We start from the raw sequence: 20,654 nt of genomic DNA on the forward strand, positions 1-20,654 counted from the left end.
ACATCCCTAGCACCCAGACCAGAGCCTGGCAAAATGGGAAATCAGCTAATATTTCCTGACTGAATGAAGCTTATAGACACTGAAAGAAGAGCACTAAGAAAATCAAATGAAAGAATGAGAAATCATTTTGAAAGTTCTGAAGTACTACACAATTAAAATGGTTTACTGATATATTCCCCTGGTCTCTAAAATTAAATATTATAAATAACATCACTGCCAGGTTCTGGAAAGGCATTATGGAAGTACTTTTACACATTTTTTCTGCACAGAAGTCCAGGATATCCATAGTGGCCTCAGAAAAATTTACTAGGGAAAATTATACCAAAGTGACCATGTGACTTCTTCTGAGACTGCCTTGAGTTGGCTCCCTCCTTCTGGGCAGTCGGACTACATCTCCCAGAATCCCTTGCAGTTAGGTCTGGTCATATGACTGCTCTCTAGCCAATAGAATGCGAGTGAAATTGACATGCGCCACTTCTGGGCCTGGCCCATCCAGGCATCCCCTGGGCAATTATTCGTGTTCTTTTACCTTCCCAGGTGAATTCTGAAACTGTGGGTGGTAACTGAAAGTGACATAGAATGGAAGGAATCTTGATTTATAAAGTATCACTTCAAGCAACGTCACTCAATGACCGGCAACATTCCTTTTGGACTTTACCTGGGTGAGAAACTTTCAATGAGTTAGACCACTGAAGTTTCATGGGTGAGCTGCTTAGCAGCTGCTGTTGTCTTAATTAACATAGGTACCTCTGGGGCCAGGTGAAATATAACTGGTTCCAAACTCTGGTGATGACAAGGGATTGAAAGCCCTCTTCACACAGGGAGATGTACTTCTTGAAGACCCAAGTTCGTGAAAGTAGAGCAAACTCTTTCTGATTAGGCTTGGCGTCCACTTCGTGTATGGTCCAGGTCCACTGCTCTGTGCTCCTCTCTGCAAATGCTGCGATTCAGGTTCTGCCATGACTCAGCATCTTCCCTTGATTGGGTTAGAAGGGGCAATCCTGAAGAAAAGAAATTCATATCTGTCAATTTGGTGGAGTTTGCAAAAGTCTGCTAAAATGAAATTGTCTGATATTAATTCTCTGGGCCACAGGCAAATGGCCAGAAGGTAGACATCTGATTTCCTCCCAAGACAGGACTTGCTGCCTGAGGCCTGGCTGTCAGCAAAAGGTAAAGGCCTGGAACTCAGCTGTCACTGTGCAGTGTTCATCCCTTTTCTAACTATCTGTTCTCCATCCTGGGAGGGAGGACTTCTGTGCTTTCCCGTCATTGAAGCCACTCTCCTGCATAACCCCTTATCCCTCCCTCTGCCCTCTGGGTAGATGAATTCCCTCCTTCACCCTCAGAATTGCCCCTCTGAGCCCTTCCCTCAGAGCTGTAGTTTGTCCTCAGCTGTTTCAAGGTCTCCATAGTGATCCAGTGATGGAGAAGAATAGGAAAATTTGGGGCTGTTGTCAGGTGGCAGAGGCTTTTCTCCACAGACTCACCGAAGGCAAAGACCAAAGGGAAGGAATGCCTGTAAGTTTCCTTTTCTGTGTCTGGGAGGGTGCGGCAGTAAGAACCCAGGCTGGGTTTCTGGAGACCTTAGAAAAAGACCTGTGGGTGGCCGGGTGCGGTGGCTCATGCCTGTAATCCCAGCACTTTGGGAGGCTGAGGTGGGCAGATCACGACGTCAAGAGTTCAAGACCAGCCTGGCCAAGATGATGAAACCCCGTCTCTGCTAAAAAAAACTACAAAAATTAGCCAGGTGCGGTGGCAAGCGCCTGTAATCCTAGCTACTCAGGAGGCTGAGGCAGAATAATCGCTTGAACCTGGGTGGCAGAGGTTGCAGTGAACCAAGATTGCATCACTGCACTCCAGCCTGGGCGAGAGAGAGAGAGAGAGGGACTCTCTCTCTAAAAAAAAAAAAAAGAAAGAAAAAAGACTTGTGGGTACTTTCCTTTATGGCATGATTCCTCCTTTTATGGTTTCAGCTTTTAGCTAAACTTGGAGAAAGTGACAATGCTGTTTAATGCCCCACAAAGAAAAAAACCTTGATCTCTGGCATGAAGAGTCCATTGAAACAAGGTATTGAGACATCAGATATTTAGGATGAAGGTTTCGTGAGGAACCAGGTAAGTAACTTGGATTCTAATCCTGGTTGTGCCCTAACTAGTCATGTGTCTTTTGGGAGGTCATTATTTCTGGATCCCTTTTCCCATTTACAAAATGGTAGTGGGTTTCTCAGTGCTTCTGGATCTGCCATTGAGAGGTCTTAGGTGCCCCTGGGCTCATACTCCCTTCCCCTCTTCCTGCTTCCCACCACATTTATGTTCCTTACATGTTTGGATTGCAATATAAGCTTCTATTTAAAGAAAAGCTCCTGGGCTAGATGATCTAATTATGATGACAGCTGCCATTTTGAATGTTTGTGCTATTGGTTAAGCCTGTGTCATATACAAATCTTTATTTTTCATTCAAAAGAAAAAAGTTAAGGCAGTCACTGTTTCCCTTGGTTCTTACATTCTGATTGTTTAAAATGAGACAGGAGTTGAGCCTGGCCTTTCCTGGTGCACGCTTTTGCAACACAGCACACATCAGTGGCAACACCAGGAGAAAAACCCATTGCAGCCTCTATCCTAGTAGTCAAAGAAAGGCTGCCTTGAGATCCCCTTCCTCAAGGTGAATGTCATGCTGGGCAGGTGAGCGCCATCTGCGAAGAAGCGCTCTGTAGGGCGATCATGCAGCCACAGGAGGAGACCCGTAAGCCTGGGTATGTGTAGTTACGGGATTCCCCTGCGTTCGGGGCCTCTCAGCTATCTCCCACCCTTCTGGTGGTTCATCAATCACAAAGAATAAGCCAGTGATTACTATCCAAACTAGTTTTCCTCTTGGAAGCAGTTGTAGGAGATGAATGTCCCAAGGGTAGACAGTGTGGTGCGTCGATCATTCCTGGAGAGGAGCTTGGGTGAGGACACACCAGGTGTTTTCCAAGCGTGAGCCTGCTTTCCGCAGGGTCCTGCTGAGCTCACAGGGCCCGCAAGGTGGCGCGTGAGCCGCAGAGATGGAGAGGAGCCCCGCGGGCGAAGAGGCTGGGCGGCGGGGTGAGGAGGAACCTTGGAGCCCACCCTGGAGTGTCTCCCTCAGGCCACACCCTCCTCGCAGGTGCTATCCACACCTCACAGTTCTGTGCTTGAATATCCTTGGTCTAATGTCTGTCTCTAGATTTTGCTTCTGTGAAAGCCAGGCCCTGGCTTTCTGCTGGTTCCCTGATGAAGTGCACGGTGAGTGTTTACATTCCTGGTACATTTAATTCCATGAGCTACAACATGATGGAATTTCATTTTTAAAGCCCTTACCAGCTCCAAGTATTACAGACAAGTATCCAAGTCTGTGGGTAATCACGTGTTCTACAAAGGACTTGAATCTAGAATATATAGGAAACTCTCCACTCTCAAAAAATTAACATTCTATTAGAAAATGGACAAAACACAGACTGATATTTCATGACGGGAGAAGATATCCAACTTCATTAGTCATTAGGGAATGCAAACTAAAACCACAATGAGGCTGGACCCCGTGGCTCACGCCTGTAATCCCAGCACTTTGGGAGGCCAAGGCAAGTGGATGACCTGAGGTCAGGTGTTCGAAACCAGCCTGGCCATCATGGCGAAACCCCAACTCTACTAAAAATACAAAAATTAGCCAGCCATGGTGGTGGGTGCCTGTAACCTCAGCTACTCAGGAGGCTGAGGCAGGAGAATCGCTTGAACCTGGGAGGTGGAGGTTGCAGTGAGCCAAGATTGCGCCACTGCACTCCAGTCTGGGCAACACAGTGAGACTCCGTCTCAAAAAAAAAAAAAAAAAAAAAAGAACAAAAAACCACAGTGAGACGTTACCACATACCTGTTAGAAAGGATAAAGTGAAAAATAATGAAAACACCAAATGCTGGTCAAGGGTGCAGAGAAACTGGGTCATTTGCACATTGCTGCTAGGAATGTAAGCTGGTACAGCTGCTCTGAAAATCGTTTGGCAGTTCTTCATAAACCTTCATAAAATGGACTTGCCATACAACCTAGCAGTTGCACACTTGGCCATTTATTTCAGAGAAATGAAAACTTATTTTCATGGAGAAACTTGTACCTGAATGTTGATAGCCGCTTTATCTTCAAGAGCCCCCAGCTAAAAACCACCAAATGTTCTTTAATGGATGTATGGCTAAACAAACTGGCACAACCACACCATGAAATGCTATTCAGCAATAAATGGGAGTGAGCTATTGATCCCTGCAGTAACTTGGATTAATTTCCAGGGAATGATGCTGGGTGAAAAATGTCAACCTCAAAAGAATATATGCTACATGATATTTAAAATATGACATTGGTCATATAATTATGAATATTGAAATGAATTACAAATACTGAGAAACATAATTACAGAAACAGAGCAAATTAGTGGTTGTCAGGGGTTAGGGATGAAGGGGAGGGAGTAGGTGTGGCTATAAAAGGGCTAGCTGAGGAAGCATTGTGATGATGTTGGAAATCCTGATTGTGGTGGTGGCCACATGGAGCCACACGTGTCATAAAATGTCATTGAGTTATGTGAACACACACGAATGAGTGCATGCATAACTGGTGAAATCTGAAAAAGCTCTGTGGATTATATCAATGTCAGCTTCCTGGTTTTGGTATTCTGGGGTAGTTAGGCAAGATGTTACCCTTGGGGGAAACTGGGTGAAGGGTACGTAGGATTCCCCTGTATGTTTCTTGGAACTGCCCATGAATCTTTTCTTCAGTTGTATATATTCAAGTCATACAACATGATGTTTTGATATATATACATATACACACACACACATAGTGAAATGATTATTACACTCAAGCCAATTAACATATTTATTATTTCACATAGTTAATTTGTGTTTCTGTGTGGTAAGAACACCTAAAAGCTACTCTCTTAGCTTTTCAGTCTACAATACTATTAACTACCATCCTCATGCTGTGCATTAGATGTTTAGACTTATTCATTGAATATAACTCAACTTTGTACCATTTGACCTGTGAATCTTTTTTTAAAATAGAAAGTTAAAAAAATAGTGTACTCTGAAGTACAATTGAGACAAAAATGGAAATAAGTAATGTTTACCAAAAAAATTATGGGACAGTGGAAAGAACACTGGTCTAGACCTAAAAGGCTGGATTCAGGTCTTGTTTTGTCCTTGCTAGCATGGCAATCCTGGGTCAATGCACTCAAGACTCATGAGTTTTGATTGCCTATTGATACTGTGGGAATTATAAGAACTTATCTGCTTATTTCAAAAGGCTATTGTAAAGATTCAATGAGATGTTATATATAAAACATCTTTCGTAGTGCCTAGAACATAGTAAGTGCTCAATAAATGTTAGTTGTTTTAATAGTATACTTTATAATAATTATATTAAGTATGTGCAAATAGAATGGAAAGTACTGATTGTCTTTGCAGAGAAGCTGGCTGTGTTTTCAGGTTTTATAGTTGACAGACTGTTTGGAAGACCCCTACGCACGTGTAATTGTGTTCCTAGAGTCTATTGGCAATGGTATTTGTGTGTCTGTATGTGTGTGTACTGCTAAATACAGGAAAAATAATTACTAGTTAGAACTTTACCATATCAGTAGTTAGACCAAAGGCAATTTGCATCTTCCTGTTTCTGATGTCTGTTTTCTGCAGGGAACCCAGCAACATCAGGGATTCTTCCAGGTCACTAAGTGACCATTTTAATAGAACTTATTTGCTTTACCCACAGGCTATCAGTGAACAAATTTCCAGAAAATTCTTAGTTGAGACATAGCATTTAATAACTTTATCATATCATTTGTGATTGTCTTGATAATAATGTTTGAACAATTAGATGGATATGTTGATGGTGTGGTTTCCACTGCATATCAAACATTAACTGGCTACTGTGTTATTGGCCTGTTGTTAAAGAGTTTCTGAAAAATAGCTAGTCAGGTCCCTAACATTGGTTCTCTTTGTCTTTCATGGGAGATACAGAAATGACTTACATTTTGTGGATCCAAACTCAGTTTTCATTAGTTCTACCTTTCTAGTTATTCAGACAGATAGTGGGTCAGTGGTTGGATGGATATTTCTTTGGCATTTAATTTTCCTGCTTCATTGACTTACCTGATCTAGTTGTAGCATAGTTTCTCTTACATTTCTTATTTAAACCTGCATTCTCATTTTGAATTTGTCTTTGGAATTCTAGACTTATGCAGGGTCTCAGAATTATAGAAGCTTCCATGTATTTGTAGAACAGCCTTCCATTCTAAGGAAGGGCAGAGGGAAGGAAGATCTGCCTTGTTACTGCATCTTCACTGACCAAGGATGTGGACGTGGACACAAAGTCTGCTCCATTATGTGTGGACCCCTATTCCCAGTATTCTTTGTGGAAAGCACTGTACTTGGGATGCTTGATTACTACAATCCCTCTCCCCTACTCATAGATGTCTGTAACTACCTGTAGTTGTGAAATTCTCTATTTCCACACCTGTGGCATGGTGGCCATCCCAATTCTTTCTTCGTATTTTTGAATCCAACCTCCTCTGAGACACAAAGCTATTACACTTCCCCCCTGCTCACTGGAAACATTTGCTGGTTGTAAAAGATTTTGAAAATCATAGATTCCAAACAAAGACAATTGATTTGCTCTTTATTTTCTAGAATTCCCTCCAATTCTCTACTGTTCCTTTTTACATCTCCATGCTCATTTGCATCAAAATTTTTACTTTCTCTGCTTGACCCTGATTCCAACGCTAATACTTTGCAGAAGTGTGTGCACATATCTGTGGAGCAGATTGTGCGATGGGTGGGATTTGTGGGCTATTTACCCAGTGAGACAACAAAGCTCCATTCAGACAGAGAGCTCTACCCACGAATTATTCACATAATGTGAAGAATAAATGGGGCTGTTAAAGTTGATGCTATTAGCATGTTAACTCACTTTAAAACCATTTTATTCATGATTAAGTAACAATTGGATGCCGCATTATCAAGGGATCTGTAAATTGCTGTGTATGTTGGCTGGTTCTTCAATTGGCTGATTTCTGAGGGTAGGGCAGGAAGGCCGGAGATGGTGAGGTTTAGCTTCTGAAGAGTTGTTAACAGAGTCGTTTTTAACATTGTATAACTACATCTATAAGAAGTAACTTTTAAAAGATTATTGGGCCTTATGAACTGATTCCCTTAACATAAATAATTCAACTAGTCTTAATTAAATATTCTAATTGAGGTTTTTTTAAAATTTAGTTTTTAGTGTACCAGATTGCAAAGTTAATAAGCATTTTTTAAAAAATACAGCTGATATCTCTTATCTGTCAGATAGCTTTTTAAGTTATACTAGAAGTAGAGACTTCCTAACTTAAATTGATATTGGACTTGGATTAACTGTTTCTATTCTGTATCAACTCAAGAAATTTGGGACACATTCTGAGTCCAGATCTGCATCACCAATATTAATATCCCAAGACATAAAAATATGTTGTTAAAATAAGAATATCAAAGAATGATGCTTGTCTTGAATACTCAGCAGAAATTAATGTGTAGGATGCATGCAACCCCTTTCTCTTTTGCTATCCTTACCCTGCATAGACCAGATGCTTTATAATATAGGAGGCTTTTTAATCCTATGGCATATTTTTGAGGTTGTTGTATCCATTCCTATGTGACAGATGGGGAAGCTGAGGCCAAGAACATTGAAATAACCTTCTGGAGATCACTGATCATATTGAGTTTCTCAGCACGTAGTCCATGGAATACGTGTGTCAGAATCACTTGTTGTACTGAAATGCAGATTAGGGGCCTCACCTAGAACTTCTAAATGTTTGAAGTCGGAGCACATACATTTTATTTTTTTAAACTGGCCCCCTAGGTTATTTGTGTAAACCCCAAAGTTAGATGATTGTGTCTTACTGCATTGCTACTTCTTGACACACGTGACTTGGCTTATTATGCACAAGGACTGCATTGTGTAAGTGAATCCGTCTAGAAATGGAGACAGTGGAAGCAATATTTTCTATCTGAAGAATTCGGCCTGAAAGTATTTTGATAATTTTTGTCTTTAGTCATCTACTTTTGCAGTTGGAGCTACTTATGTGCCCCTGTGAAGTTCTACTTACTTTTGACTCTAATGATAGCTGTTTTGGATATCTGGGCCTGATTCTATTACATTCATGTTTTTGAGAGGGAATTTAGTACCATGTATTAGTTCAAACCCACGGAAGCAGAAACCACTCTATACCTTTGAACAGAGGGAATTCAATATAGGGAACTGTCCATCAATGACAAAAGACTGGAAAAGTCAAGTAGGACACTAAGGCAATAGATGGATTAGGAACAGCAGGAAAACATTGCCTTGTCTGTGAGTGAAGGAACAATTGAAGGAGGTAGTGTGACCACAATAGAGGATCTGGGGCCTTTTGTCAGGTTCTGCAAGATCTAGGGAGAAGATTTTGGTGAGAGCTATTGATGGAGAAGTTGGAAATCGGCCTGAGGCAGTGGAGGGACATAATAAATCCTGGCTCCCTTCCTCCTTTTCCTTCCTCCTCAGTCTTCCACATGCACCTCTCATTGGCCAAAATCACCAGAAAGCCAGTTGGCATGGGAGCCTGGAAAATGGAATGTCCTGAACACACAGCAAATAGGGGAAGTGGAGGTAATGGATGTGAGAGCAAGGAGGCAAGTGATCAATGAATGCTTCCCTGGGGGAAGGACTGTCTGGTCTGATTGGCCACTAGTTCACTCCCTACCCATGCAAGGAAGAGTAACTAGTTTGTTAAGTATGGCTAAACTGGTTTCATCTGGCACCTGTTGAACTCTGGTTAGCAGGAGCAGGGCCCTTTGCTTCCCACCTCTCTTGCCTCTTAAGTCTTTTCATGCCTGTGTAGCAAGTGAGCATGCAAGCTCTGAGTTCATATGCCCAGGCGGGGCACCCTCGTGATCTCATGCAGCGGGGGACAGGCAGCCCTGGACTTCTAGCTTCAGAGAGGGAGGTGACAGGTCCAGTCATATACTCTGTGGTAGCAAGATAACATCCATGTCCTTACTCTTGGAACCTGTGGATATATTAGGTTGCATGGAAAAGGGGAATTAAGGATGCAGATGGAATTGAGTTGTTTATTAGCTGATTTTAAAATAGAGATTATCCTGTAGTTGTCAAGCCACAGATAGAAGAATGAAACGATCCTCATCTCTCAGCTTATACAAAAATCAAGTTTAGATGGATCAAGGACTTAAATCTAAGACCTGAAACCATAAAAGCTCTAGGAGATAACATCAGAAAAACCCTTCTAGACATTGGCTTAGGCAAAGGCTTCATGACCAAGAACCCAAAAGCAAATGCAACAAAAACAAAGATAAATAGATGGGACTTAATTAAACTAAAAAGCTTCTGTATAGCAAAAGAAACAATCAGCAGAATAAACAGACAACCCACAGAGTGGGAGAAAATCTTCACAATCTATACATCCAACAAAGGACTAATATCCAGAATCTAGAAGGAACTCAAACAAATTAGCAAAAAAAAAATCAAACAATTCGATCAAAAAGTGGGCTAACGACATGAATAGACAATTCTCAAAAGAAGATACACAAATGGCCAACAAACATATGAAAAAATGCTCAACATCACTAATCATCAGGGAAATGCAAATCAAAACCACAATGTGATACCACCTCACTCCCCTGCAGGAATGGCCGTAATCAAAAAATAATAGATGTTGGCATGGATGCGGTGAAAAGAGAACACTTCTACACTGCCAGTGGGAATGTAAACTAGTACAACCACTATGAAAAACAGTGTGGAGTTTCTTTAAAGAACTAAAAGTAGATCTACCATTTGATCCAGCAACCCCACTCCTGGGTATCTACCCAGAGGAAAATGAGTAATTATATGAAAAAGATTCTTGCACACACATGTTTATAGCAGCACAACTTGCAATTGCAAAAATATGATACCAGCCCAAATGTGCATCAATCAATGAGTGAATAAAGAAATTGTGGTTTATATATATATATATATACCATGGAATACTACTCAGCCATAAAAAGGATGAAATAACGGCATTCACAGTGACCTGGATGGAATTGGAGACCATTATTCCAAGGGAAGAAACTCAGGAATGGAAAACCAAACATCATATGTTCTCACTCATAAGTGGGAGCTAAGCTATGAGGATGCAAAGGCATAAGAATGATACAATGGACTTTGAGGACTCGGGGAGAAAGATGGGAGGGGTGAGGGATAAAAGACTACACATTGGGTACAGTGCATACTGCTCAGGTGATAGTGCACCAAAATCTCAGAAATCACCACTAAAGAACTTATTCATGTAACCAAACACCACCTGTTCCCCAAAAACCTATGGAAATAAAAAGTAAAAAATAAAGAATAAAGAATAAATGATGCCCCTACTACTAATGACAACAATAAGTAAATAAATAAACACATACATACATACGTACGTACATTCATACATAAAACAGATAAAATAGAGATGATCCTGGATTACCTGAGTGGACCCAGTGTAATTACAAGAGTCCTTAAAAGTGGATGACAGCCAGGTGTGGTGGCTTACGCCTGTAATCCCAGCATTTTGGGAGGCTGAGGTGGGCAGATCACCTGAGGTCGGGAGTTCTAGACCAGCCTGACCAACTAAAGCTGATCTTTTAGTAGAGACCAGCCCGTCTCTACTAAAAATACAAAATTAGCTGGGTGTGGTGGTGCATGCCTGTAATTCCGGCTACTCGGGAGGCTGAGGCAGGAGAATCGATTAAACCTGGGAGGTGGAGGTTGCAGCGAGCTGAGATCATGCCACTGCACTCCAGCCTGGGCAACAAGAGCAAAACTCCATCTCAAAAAAAAAAAAAAAAAAAAAAAAAAAAAAGGACAAGGGAGGGAGAATGAGCCAGAGGGAACTGTCACTACAGAATTAAATACGCTATCAAGATTGCTGTCCACACCAAAGGGGAAAGGAACCCCACTTGATCGATCTGGCATAACTGGCTTCTTAGAGGAAGCAACTAGACCTCTTATACCAATCATACACAAAATAAATTTCAAACATACTAAAGATAAAAATATAAGTGACTTAAAACAAGAAATTTGAGGATAATAGTTTGGTAATGTGGGCTGAGGAGGAGTATCTGCTTGAGTAAGACAGAAACATAGAAAGAAAAAGACTGACAGTCCTAGCCACATAAAAATTTAAAATCTCTGTATGTGTAAAGACACCAGAAAAGAAAATTAACATAGGAGCAAAAATCTGAAAGAAAGCGCGGGCAACACAGATAACAAAGAGTGGATTTCCCTCCATGTATAGATGAGAAGGCAACAACTGGGTAGAAAAGGGATACAGGCAATTAACTGTCAGGCAAGTTATAGACAAATGCACACAGTCGTCCAATGTGGAAAGCTGTTGATTTTGGCCTGTAAGCCTCTTTTTTCTTTAAACTCACCTGAGGTTTGCAATTTTTATTTTGATTTCTTCTTTTGTCCAAAAGATTTGAGTATTTTATATTTTCTATATGCTTAGATTTATTTTGACTATCCTATTCTTCACTCTTCTAGTTTCGTTGAGTAATGCTCAAAAAGCATGTTCTGTGTGATTTCTACTTTAGGAAGAACATATGAAGATTACGTGTATTAACTAATAAAATTCTTATTTAATATCCTGTTAGTCCTTTAAAATGCTTATTCTGGTTTTGGGTGTAAAATTTTATAGTTAGTCAATATTATACCAAATTTGTTAGTCTTGTTAATCAAATTCTAAAATCTCATTTTAAAAATTGAATTTATTTTTGAGAAATGTGTTTCTGCTTTTCCAGTTTCTCCTTGAATTTATGTATCTTTTGCTGTAGATATTTTGGTGGTTTGTTATATGCCTGAAGATTCATGACTGTTGTATTTTCTTTGTGAATTATCTCTTTAATCAATATGAAATTATTTCTTTCTGTCATTTAAGAATGTTTGCTTTGAAATCATATTAGTACTGCTACACGTGATTCCTTTGTTAGCATTTTCTCCGTGTATCTCATCTATTACTTTATTTATTTTTTTCTTGTGCCATCTGATTTTGGATAAGTCTGTTGTAAACAGCATGCACTTATACTCTCATAATATGCCTTTTAATAGGAAATTTAACCTATTAAGATTACTGATATATCTCAAGTTATTGCAATGATCATCTTTTTAGGTCTCTCTTTAAATTGTCAAGGAAAACCACTTGTCAATAGAAATAAGATATAAAACTAAATTACTACAGGAAAAAAAGAGAAAGGTTTCTACCAACCAAAGAAGGCTAGAGAGAGGCAATCACCTACACAGAAGGCAGCTTATGCACAAAATCTCCAGCTACCTCCTCATGGCCTTCTGCACGCTCTCCATTCTCCCCAGTCATTCTGTAAAGATTTTTATGACTCCTTTTGAATTTTAGTTATTGATGATTTTTCCTTTTATTAACCTTAGTTAGAAGTCAATTCTTCAATATTGCATTAAAGGTAATGATGATATTCACTTAACTGAAAATTTGCTGGCTCTGCCTAAAAAGTAAAAGGCAGCAGACATGGCCATGAAATTGCTTGCTGTGCTATTGCCGTGAGGTTGCAGGATTTATACTGCCATCATAGTGGACTTCTATATTTCTCAGTTTTCTAGGAGATGGAAGCAAATTGTCTTGGTGATGAAGAAATTTTTTGGAATTTGTAAAATTTTTGAAATTAGTTCCCTGTTTGTGGCTGTTTATTCTAATAGCTGGTGATTACTCATTGCCTGTTAATATTTCTTTACACTTTATGGCAGGTCCTGATTAATCAATGGGAGTGAAGTATCTGAGAACTCTAAGGCTCAGCATTCATTTCCTTAGGGTACCCCTCACCCTGCCAGGGAGGAGGTACCTATAAGAGGCCTTCCTCTCGAGAACGGTTGGGTAATGATTCCTGTTGAGGATTCGAGGGTCCATGCCTCCTTTTATCCTGCCTAGGTCTTAGCTGATGCACCTTATGTGCAGAGAAAAAGCTAGTAGAACAGAGAGAACTTTATCTAAAGCAACAAGAGTGTCCTGTAAGCCCTAAAAGGCAAGTCCTGCCTATTAAAACTGTTTTGAAGTATGTACTTTTCTGAATAATTATATTTCCATTAAGAAAAAAACTGGATTGAAGATTGGCACTTGCCTTCAAGGTAGCTGGGATCTGCCTCAAACTCAAGACTTAATCTGATGAATCCATCCTTAGAATTGATGCATCCTGAGTGGTAAATCTGTCTTTGTTACAAGCAGAGATGCTGGAAGAGAGAAATGCTCCCTTCAGATGGCCTGTGTACCTGGGCAGAAGCAGAGGGAGCAAGGAGTGAAGGTGGCAGAGGCATAGGCATCTGTCACACCTGCACAGGGGACAAGCACTTGGCCCATTCTTGCTTTTGAGACCCAGTGAAATAGGAGCCTCAGGTCCTAACCAGTTACACGATTGCATCTTCCTTCCTTGGAGAGGAAACAGAAAAGACTTAAGTAAGCTCTTGCTGGAGAGAGAGGGAAGAATGGGAATCTCACCTGAGAGGGGCAAGGAAAAAGCGCTGGAAGGGCAGAGCACTTCTCACTTCACTCACCCCTTCTGCCACTGTTGTCCTGGCCACTTTGTCTACATCCTCGTAGCTGCTATTGTGCTGGGGCTGGTTTGTCTTCATTCTCATTGTGGGAGTCAGTTGCCTATTCACTCCCAGTTGTCCACATCCATTGTCTCTCTACTACACAGAAGTTCCCCAAATATTATTTTTCCTGTTTGCACCCTTTTTGTTTTCTAATGACCTATAGATTGTTCTTGTCTCTTTTGTTTCTGTGGAAATTTAGGGAGGAGGAGATATAAACATGCGGACTTTGTCCACCTTCTTGAAATAAAAAGGTGACGGGTGAGGAGAGGGATTCCAGGGAGAGGTCAAGGGGAGACAAGGGATGTGAAACCAAGTGCTGAACACCACCTTGAGAACTGAGAGGCTTGGGACAAGATGAAGTAGAGCCATTCCTACCTTCAAAGATTTTATAATGTTGAGGTAGAGACAACATCAGCTCCGGAGTAATTAGAGAGACCCAGAGCATGAGTGGTGTGCAGAGGCAAGCCATGCTCTGGCACAAGGTTATGTCTCTGTTCTTCATTTCAGCCTCTACACGCCTGTGGCTGCCATTCTAGAATTTCTGTATTCTCCTTTTCAGTTTAATTATTCTCCTCTTTCAAAAGCAGGAACGCATTCATGTGCTCTGTGGAAACCCTTTCAGACCATTCTTGTCAACAATGGAAATCAGTCCAGTCCGTGTCTTTTGAATCAACACCTTTTGTGTGCTGAGATGCAGAAGTGAATGCTCCAGCCTGTCTTCTGAGGAGCATATGCATCTCTCCTTCTTGGGAATGGCTTCAGAGCTTACTGTTTCTACTGCTCTTTCACCCTTACAGCACCCTTTAAAGCATGTGTATCTCATGCATTCCTTGATGCTATCACTAATTCATACTAATTAATTCCTTGGGAAATTGTCACATGCTCTTTATATCTTAAGGAGTATTTGTGGGAGTCAGTTGCCTATTCACCATCTTTGTGTGCTCTGCTGTGGATAACAGCTACATCTCTTAGCCTCCCCTGCCCTCTGCCAACGCACACTCTAGTGTAAGACAGGAGGGTGGAATGAGGGAAGTCAGGGCTTTTTCACCTGCTTTCTATCGCAGGCAGCACCTCCTCGGTGCTCTGGCTCTTGTAGGGGCAGCCCTTTCCCTTCTCTCTGTACTCCTGACTGTGGCCAGGCAGCCCCCCTGTGCTTATCCAGCTCGTAGCCCTGGGAGACCTGCCTCATACCCAGGACTCGGAATGGCACCTGCTGTTGCTAGAATCTAGCTTGCCTCATTGTCTCTTTAGGCATCCCCATCTTCTGATACCTGCATAAGCTGTTCCCCATATTAAATTCCCTTTGTGTGAAATCCTAGCCTGGTTTCTGTTTTCTGACCAGACCCTGACTGATAGAGTATTCCTCTAATCTCTCAATACTTGATTTATTGATTAAAAGAATTGTGCTGCTTCTACATGCCAGGCACTGTGCTAGATGCCACGGATTGAAAAATCAAAAGAGAAATCACTGAATAAACATCTGTTGTCTTGAAATTTGATGATTGGAAAAAAAAGTGTGTGAGAGGCATCATCCCTGCCTTGAGCCCCTGCCATGCCCTTGGGCACTGAATATTTTGTACATTTGTATGTTTTGACTGAAGATTGAAAGAGTACTCCCAAGGAAGGATATTTCAGAATATAGACAGCTGTGTTTCCACTAGTAGTTAAATGTCATGTTCCTGATTGGAAGTGAGCTCTGACTCTGTAGTGACCAAATATGGTGGTGGCAGCTGAGGAGTTAAACTTGAATTTTAGATGAGGTTGAAATTTCACATCCGACCCATTCACGGTGGCTTGCAAGGAGTGCACTGCTGCTCGGCGGGTAAAGAGAACCAATTTATGCTTCACCTCTGGCACTTTGAAGAGCACAAATGTCCTAAAATTCCTTTATATTCTTGGAACAAGCATATTCACTATCATTGCTGAACATTTCTAGCAGCCTTTGCCCAAGTATTCATAGTGGAATGAAACCCTTGAGATAGCACTGACCCAATCAGAATGCCGAGTACCACTTATAAGCCAGCCACCATATCTTACCCACAGCAGGAGTTCTTGATGGGAACTGATTTCAGAAATTGAATTAGGAGGACCCTCGTCAGATAGTGCTTTGTGCTTGAGCTACAATTCTTTAGGTATAGCACAGTGTGGCTTCCCACTCAAGCTCTGCACTATCTTCATACAATTTGATGGATCATTTAGCATTTATCAGCCTCTGAAGCTCCATGCCCAGAAGTGACATTTCCCTGGATTCAAAGCCTTTAAAAACTTAGAGGAGTGCTAGATGAGATGGATGGGTGATTTATTAGGCTGCTGGGCTATTTGGAGTTTCTTTGACTGTGGAGCAAATGTTGCTTAGTGCCCTGGATGATGATAAATGTTGCTCTCATAGGAGCTTGATCTCAGAGAAAGTCTCTCTCAGTTTGGTAAGCTGTATAATTTCTTTGGTGTAGGGCAAAGTTCTTAATATTTCAGTTTTTGAGGGGGAGTCATGGGCCCCTTGATAATTTGTTAAAAGCTTTAGACTTTCAATAGAAAAATGTATTTGCACATAATTTTGGATATAGTCTCATATAGTCCCTCTTAAATCCTTAAGTCCAGGGGCTCTAGATTAATACTTATGAACATAGAATATGAACAATAATGCATGTTAGAGAAACTGGTAGGCACCCTGTGCCTAAGAGGCTTGTCATATGATGCAGTTCCGTGCCCGGCTTCTGGCCTTTTGGAGCATATATTCCACTGATACTGGAGAGGTGGCAAAGGCTGTGTATTCATGGTCACAGCAAGTCAAAGTCTGTGCTTGGGCAAAAGGCCTGAGAATTTTCTCCTCTCTGGTATAGCTAGGTGATATCTGGTGTTTTTTATTTTGTTGCAAACATTTCCCTGTGGCTTCTATTTCTGTCACTGTATAGAAACCAGTCTTGTCAAATTTATCCACAACCTCAGTCTTTCCAAACCTGACATTTTATTCTTCCTCTCACTTGGCAGCTTAGCAGCGTCTGATATGGTTCCTTCCTTGAAAATCTTCTCATTCTTGGCTTCAAATAGGGTTTCCTGCTACTTCTCTGGCCTCTTCTCCTCAGTCTCCTCTGTAGGCTTCTCCCAAACTGCCTGCATCATAAATGCTGGGGTGTCCCAGGGCTTTGACCTGAGATCTTATTTCATCTCTGTCTTCATTTATTCTTTCAATGGTTCTATCCAGTTCTATTGCCGTGAAAATCTCCTGGATGCTGGTGCTTCCAGTCCTGACCACTAAGCTGAGTTCTGACTCATGTGTCCAACCACTTACTTGAAACCACTACTTGGGTGAATACACATCTCAAAATTCATTTGTCCAAATAAAGTTCATGGCTGCCATTTTTCTGAAGTGGGGGAGGCTGGAAGAGAACCATTTGGGGTTCAAGTGGAGAGGTGACAGGTTACTGGCTAAACATTTACAGAACACCCTTCACTTGATATCTTTTACCTTACCTTGACCGTCTGGTTCATCTGCAAATGCAGTCAGACCTTCATCTCCAACATAGATCACCATTGCATTGGCTTTCTCCATTTTTGTTACTGTAGACCACATTGCCTTTGCTTTTCTTCTGGTGTAAGACAAAAACTTCCTTGAAGGTCTCTCTGCTTCCTCTTTCACCCATTCCAGTCATTCTTCCACTGGCAACTACAGCGACTTTTCAAGCTTTCATTTGCCTCCTAAGACCTATCAGGGGAGTCTGATTGTCAGAATGAATAGGCTCCTTGTCATCTGTGGCCCGTCATTGACTCCCTGTCTCTTACCCTCACACTCTGCACTATGTTGTAGCTAGGCTCAATGATTTTCTTTCTATTTTTTAAACATGTGAGGCTCTTCTCCTTCTTTGGGATTATAGAGAAAATATGACACAAATTAATTAATTTTCACATTATGATGCCTTATCTGAATCAGATTTCAAGCTCCTTGAGAGCAAAGACCCAATGTAATGCTGTCTCCAACATCCCTGCCTTTCCCTCTGGCCTTTTCCCTTTGTCTGTGTCTAGGACAGTGATTTGTACCATTTCATTTGACAGTTTGTTTTAAGGGCATCTACTATGTGTCAGGTTACGATTACGTGCTCGGAGTTTAGTAGGTGTTAGATGTTGAGGTTGTTTCTCTCTTACTTTAGAACACACGCCATTGCAGGATGAGGATGGGAGTAAGGAGACACCCATGGTGATAAATAAGGGGAGTGTCAGTGCAGATTTTCAACTTCGGTAGAACTTCATTATTCTAATGAATTTTGAAAACTATCATGAGCTAACTTTATTGCTTTGGATCAGTAATTGACTAAATAGTGCCTTAGTTGCTTGCGAGAGTAAATATAATTTCCCAAAGTGCTAAATTCACTCCTAGGCTGTAGCTGACAGACTCACACTTAATGGAAAATAATGATATCCCTAACTAGAGTAGACAACAGGCAAGGTAAACCCTTGCTTATCTTCCTTTCCTCTGATAAACATCTTCTACTAACAGTTTTGTCTGAAACACAGCAGAACAGTAAATCAAAGCACGTTAAAGAGGGAAATATTACTCTTTCAGCAAAAGACTACCTTCAGATGTAAACACAACAACTACAAAATGTTAGGTGTAAGGCCATGTCTGTTCAGGTGTTATACTTGGATGTGGAGAATGTACCTTATATCTTTGCTTCAAGGCTTTGTCTTAAAACAAATACATTTAAAGCAAGTCTTGCTAGGTCATCACCAAAAGCTTCCTTGCTAATGCAAGTGGAATTAGCTACCAGGTATAAACATTGCATAGAAGCTTAGCTCTCGGAGTTTAGTAAGCGAGCTTAAGCATTTCCCGTAAATTATAAGCTGTTAGTTATAAAAGAGCAGAGCAGCTTGGCATCTTAGGTGGAATGAGGATATTCCATTCTGGTTAAAAATCATAAGGGGCTTATGGAAATGAGTGGCGTGGTGTTAGTTATCTTGAAAAATGTAAGTATATATTTTCATTTTCTGCTCAAATAAAATTGGAATCAGAGAAGAGGAAACTTAGGCAAACACGAGGGTTTTTTTTCTTCTTTTCTGTCAGAAGAGTGAAGTCTGCGGTGTAAGCCTGCATCCAGGACCTTTTATTCCCCACAATTTTTTTTATTGTGGTAAAATATCACATAACATAAAGTTTATTATCTTAGCCATTTTAAATTTACAGTTCATTGGCATTAAATACATTTATAATGTTGCACAACCATCACCACCATCTGTCTCCACGTCTCTTTTCATCTCACCGAACTGAAACTCTGTACCCGTTAAACAATAGCTCCCCATTCCCTTCTACCCCAGCCCCTGGTAACCACCATTCTACTTTGTCTCTGATTCTAATGTAAATATCTCATGTAAGTGGAATCATAAAGCATTTGTCTTTTTGTGATTGGATTATTGCACGTAGCATAATGTCTTCAAGTTTCATCCGTGTAGTACATGTGGCAGGCGTTTCTTTCTTTGTAGGGCTAACAATCCATTCTCTGTGTAGACCGCATTTTGCTTATCCATTCATCTGTTAATGGACACTTGCGTTACTTCCACATTTAGATATTGGGAGTAATACAGCTGTAAACAAGGTTGTACACGTGTCTTTTGGAGATGCTGTTTTCCATTCTTTTAAGTATATACCCAGAAGTGTAATTGCTGGATCACATAGTAATTATATTTTTAATTTTTTTGGGAAACAACATACTGTTTTCTACAGTGGCTGCAACAGTTTACATTCCCACCAACCATGCAAAAGGGTTCCAATTTCCCCACATCCTTGCCAATACTTGTTATTTTCTGTTTTTATTTTACTTTATAGAAGCCGTCCTAATGGGTGTGAAGTAGTATCTCATTGTAGTTTTGATTTACATTTCCCTAATAATTAGTGATGATGAACATTTTATCATGTGCTTATTGGCCATTTTGTATATTCTATGGAGAAATGTCTATTTAAGTCCTTTGCCCATTTTTGAATTGAATTGTTGTTTATTGTTGTTGAGTTTTAGGAGTTCTTTATATATTCTGGATATTAATCCCTTAATAAATATATTATTTGCAAATATTTTCTCCCATTCTGTGGGTTGCCTTTTTACTTTGTTGATATTGCATTTAGATGCACAAAATTTGTAATTTTCATGAAGTCCAATTTGTCTATTTTTTATTTCATTGCCTGTGTTTTTAGTGTCATAATCAAGAAATCATTGCCAAGTGCAATGTCACGAAGCTTTTGTCCTATGTTTTCTTCTATGAGTTTTATACTTTTAGGTCTTACATTTAAGTCTTTGATCCATTCTGACTTGTATATGGTGTTAAGTAAAGAGCCAACTTTATTCTTTTGCATGTGGATATTTAGTTTTCCAAGCACTATATGTTGAAAAAATCATCTTTTCCCCATTATATGGTCTTGGCACTCTTGTTGAAAGTCATTTGATCATATTATATAAGTATGTATTTCTGGGCTTTCTATTCTATTCCAGTGGTCAATATGTCTGTCTTTATGCCAGTATCACACTGTTTTGATTATTGTAACTCTGTAGTAAGTTTTGAGATCAGAAAATGTGAATCTTACAACTTTGTTTTCTTTGCAAGATTGTTGTGGTTACTTAGGGTTCCTTGAGATTCCATATTAATTTTAGAATAGATTTTTCTACCTCTGCAAACAATCATTGTGGTTTTGATAGGAACAGCATAAATCTGTAAATTGCTTTCAATAGTTTTGTCATCTTAACAGTATTGTCTTCCAATCCATGAACATGGGGTATGTTTCCATTTGTTTGTGTCCTCTTTAGTTTCTCTGTATTAGCAATGTTTTATTGTGTTCATTATACAAGTCTTTCACCTCCTTGGTCAAATTAATTTCTAATTATTTTATTCTTTTAGATGTTATTTTAAATGGAATTGTTTTTGTAAATTCCCATTCATATTGTTAATTGTTAGTGAATACAAATGCAACTGATTTTTATGTGTTGACTGTGTACCTTGCTTCTTTGCTAAACCTATTA

General features: G+C 40.2%; 1 long non-coding RNA gene across 1 annotated transcript in view; it reads left to right on the forward strand.

Moving 5' to 3' along the window:
- Positions 1-2,009: 2,009 nt before the first annotated feature.
- Positions 2,010-20,654, forward strand: part of LOC129534667 (uncharacterized) — a 38,800-nt gene continuing 20,155 nt past the window's right edge. Inside the window, exon 1 of the long non-coding RNA XR_008681336.2 lies at positions 2,010-2,114. This is a non-coding gene — a long non-coding RNA (uncharacterized lncRNA). The remainder of the gene's footprint in view (positions 2,115-20,654) is intronic.

This window comes from Gorilla gorilla, chromosome 6 (assembly GCF_029281585.2).
Source record: "Gorilla gorilla gorilla isolate KB3781 chromosome 6, NHGRI_mGorGor1-v2.1_pri, whole genome shotgun sequence".
NCBI lineage: Eukaryota > Metazoa > Chordata > Mammalia > Primates > Hominidae > Gorilla > Gorilla gorilla.